The following is a 4,117-nucleotide window of genomic DNA, read 5'->3' as shown; positions in this document are numbered from 1 at the left end:
GCTCAGGTGAGGTTGCTCAGGTGAGGTTGCTCAAGTGAGGTTGCTCAGGTGAGGTTGCTCAAGTGAGGTTGCTCAGGTGAGGTTGCTCAAGTGAGGTTGCTCAGGTGAGGTTGCTCAGGTGAGGTTGCTCAGGTGAGGTTGCTCAAGTGAGTGTCACACAGAGAACTTGGATGATACAGATCATTAAAGTCTACCTACTGACCAGGACCATGTCCCTATGCTGGAACGAATGGGTCATGTTGTTCATGGACCACGTTATGATGAGACCAGTCAACAGCTCTGCTGTGCTCTGATAACATGGTGCCATGTGATCACCACATCCCATAAAGAGTCTACTTCTAGAATCGCAGGCTGATTTCTAGGGTTGTAGTTCTGTCTTCTCCACCCTGAAGAAAACATATTGTTCAGTACCTACCTGGTGTGAGTGTTAGGTCTGGTGATGGTATATTCACTCTGAAGAGAACGTAGTGCTCAGGACCAAGGCCTGATCATGACAACTATCTCAAAACTGTGGCCATCAGCTACAGACCAAACAAACACACACACACACACACACACACCTATCCTAGTCTAGGCCCCTGTTGGAGTGGTTTGCATGTCACAATTTTACGGTCAAATGAAGTTCCTCCAGTTTGTATTCTGTATAATAGGCTACTTGTTGGTATACAGTTGTTTGACATGCAGTTCTGTTAAGAATACCACATGTAGCAGAGGTGGTTGGTTTACAATGTCACACATGTAGCAGAGGTTCATGTTTGGGCTTCTATGCAAAAGGTTTGGCAGTGTGAACCTCACCTGTGGAGCACGCACGCACACACACACACACACACATGCGCACACCCAACCACACGCACATCCACATACATACAAGCATGCTCGCACACTTAAACACACACACACACACACCAGATGGTCACCCAAATAATGATATTGTTATGTGAGCTTCATGCCTGACATGGACAAGGTGCTTGTTGACATTAGGTCAGCTGAGACCTGCTGCATATGGGTTTATTCATTACGAGATAAACATTACATAAAGGCATGCTTGGAAAGCTGCACACACCCCATATCTGGTGCAATATTCAGAGGCTCTCTTTCTTCCCAATAACACCAGCTGTGGATAAAACGGGTTCCTTTTATATCTCCTGCTCAAGGCTTGTTTCTAAAAATGACTCCACGGCCGCTGCTGTTTTCCGCGGCTATATAATTCCATCTCTCCTTCTTTCTAGTCTAGTAACCTGATTATGGACGTCTTCGCTCTATATCTGAACGAGCTGGCATTGTGCCCAATCCCTCCTCTCCCCTGGCCTTTCCTCCTGGCCTCTCCCCCCAACGGCCCGGAGGAGGAGGAGGAAGGGAGGCGGCAGATACGGAGCGAGAAACAAAACGTGACTAGGCAGCCAAAGCGTCCTGTTATGCAACTACTGACCTACTAACATAGATTCAGAGACATTGGGAGAGAGGGGGAAACTGGAGCAAGCCACCAACATAACATGCGGAGCAGGTTCACAATCAGCGACACTGTATTCAAGCTCTCGTACTAGCACTTCTCTCCTAGCTCGTATTGAACGTGAGGAACGCTCGCACATTTATAGGAATTCGATAGACAACGTCGTAGGAAAGGATTTGTTGAATAGAAACGTGGCAACGTTACGAACTGTGGATTTTTATTCTAAACGCAAAAGGGGTAAGTTTTTATTTCAAATTATTTGCAGATATGACTTAAATAAATAAATACTTTAAACAATACAAGTTAAACAATACATTTACAAAGCAATTTAACTTATTGATCATTGAATAATCCAGTTATATTTTAGAAGGCTACAATTAATTTTCTTGCACGTTCCAATGCGCACGTAGCCTACACTTTGTAGTTACATGATCTATTTTGGCTACTACGAGGTGTTTCATTGTTAGAGATGGACCTTGAACTGCACGCGTTTTCTCAATGTCAAGGCGAGGCTTTTCTCACGTCTGCTGTGGTATTTGTCAGGGTGAGGTAGTGAATGGGTCCTAGAATTCCTTTAGAAACAGACGCGGGGTAGGGGGTTGCAGGGACCACCGGGAAGGTGGAACAAATGTTATTTGGATCTGGCCCATTTGGAGTGGTACAGGGCGGTCAGTTTCCCCATCTCTCTCATGTTTTGATTAACATTGACAACCACTTGACACAAGGGTCAATAGGCTAGGAATGGCTAACACTGATAGGACTAATAGCGTCCTCAATTCAACTAGGCTCATTCTTGAGCATTTCATAAAACAATGAATTTTGCAAACTAGCGCATCGTATATTGATAATAAATGATTACAGCTAGGCCTATAGAAGGTATCGGTTAATAGAAAAGAGGATATCGTTTCTCTTTGGGTTAGTAGTTTCACACAGACAACTGTTAAAATTCCGCCTTGGGTCTGAGGACACACTTTTGGCCGTCACGTGTAGCGGTTAACGCGTGTTTAGTTGAGCCACCGTAACGCTTTCATGGCACAGACCGTGTAGCACCGCTGTAACACTGCAACTATGATCTAATGGAAAATAAGACATAATCGTGATTAAAAGAAAATACCTGTCGGCGTGTATGAGGAGATAATGATCTCAGCCTAATCTGTTATATTCTGGGTTAACTGAGTAGCCTAGTGTCAAATAGAAGTGTCAAATGCAGGACTGTAGGCTGCACACACTTGTAATAAATGTGATACCAGATGAAATAGCCTCGAATGACTTGCCCGGAGGATCTACTTAAAGCAATAAGACAATTTGTTTAAGTCAACAACATCTAGGCTACTGTGACTGCCTATTTATAATCATGAACATCTACAAGCCTATAACCTATGTGTGTGTATGCCTGTTTATAATCTCATTCTTCTATCATTTCTGATAAATATAATGAAGAATTGTCAAACAAACAAACAAACAAAAAACGGTCTAAAATGGCTGCAGCTGAAAATGGTCTATAGGCCTAGTAGACTATCTTTTCTATAAGGGTATATGGTTCAATAGGCATACTTTGCAGTGACTCACTGAATGATAATTAATAGGCTACAAAAGAAGGGGTTTCTTAGTGTTGCTGTTGGATATTCATAACTTCAGCTAGACCCAGCTCTGTACACGTGCGTCTCATGTCCTTTGTGGATCAGAACGCTAATGCCCATATAGGCCTAACTGCACGTGGCGCGTGTATTGTGGTAGGCGCGTCCTGGTCACCGGTAACCTCCAACAGATGATCACTGCGCTCCAGCGGTAGCATATACACGGGATTATGCTGTGTATTCTGTCGCAATATTCATTCACTAAAATCCAGTACATTTTATGTATCTACAGGTATCGCGGGGAATATGCTTTCACCACTATCAGCTAGCTGCTGCATTGCGCATAGGCCTAATGGAGATACTATTGCTCGCGTTCCATTTACGGCAACTAAAAATAACCAAGGTGAAAACTCTAGAGGTTATTGAGGTTGCATAAGAAATTAATGAAACAATTCAAACGTGTAAGAGAGGGTAGATGATGCAAACAGCGGAAACCCGGTCTGTAGCGCGCGCTGCCAGTCGGCTGGCGCATGCCCAGCTCCCGCTGCCAGCTCTGAATGTAGGTCACATTAGTCATGAGCGATGTGGCGCAGAATGAAAACCTACCAAAATAAACACTCAGGACGCCATAACAAAGAAACAACTCATTCATGCAGAATAGAAACGCAGATTGGCAGATAGCCTATCCCGTAAACGCACTCAGTGTATACAAAGATTTTGAGTTCCACCATACTTTTTAACACACATGTAAATGAAAAACATATTTTTCGGAGCTTTTTTGCTCCCTACGCGTCCCTTCGTGCCACACCCATGTTCAGTGAATTCCATGCATCTCGCATGTTTAGGCATATTGCAGATCAATAACATATGGCCTTAAAGTAGCCTATACTTTCAGTAGGCATCCACAGCTGTGTAAACTGGAGAGTGCCAGAGAGTGACTGGACAGTCACAGTCTCAGGGATTTCCAGGTCAATAGTGATAGAGCTGATCTGTTCTTTTTTGCCCCTTGACTTTCTTTAGGCTTCCTGGCACATGTAATAATCAAGATGGAGGACTGGCTTTGTAATGTTTCAGTTGTGGCTTAGAGTCA

Source organism: Borostomias antarcticus, assembly GCF_949987555.1.
Source record: "Borostomias antarcticus genome assembly, chromosome: 5".
Taxonomy (NCBI): domain Eukaryota; kingdom Metazoa; phylum Chordata; class Actinopteri; order Stomiiformes; family Stomiidae; genus Borostomias; species Borostomias antarcticus.
Note: the sequence above shows the minus strand (reverse complement) of the source record.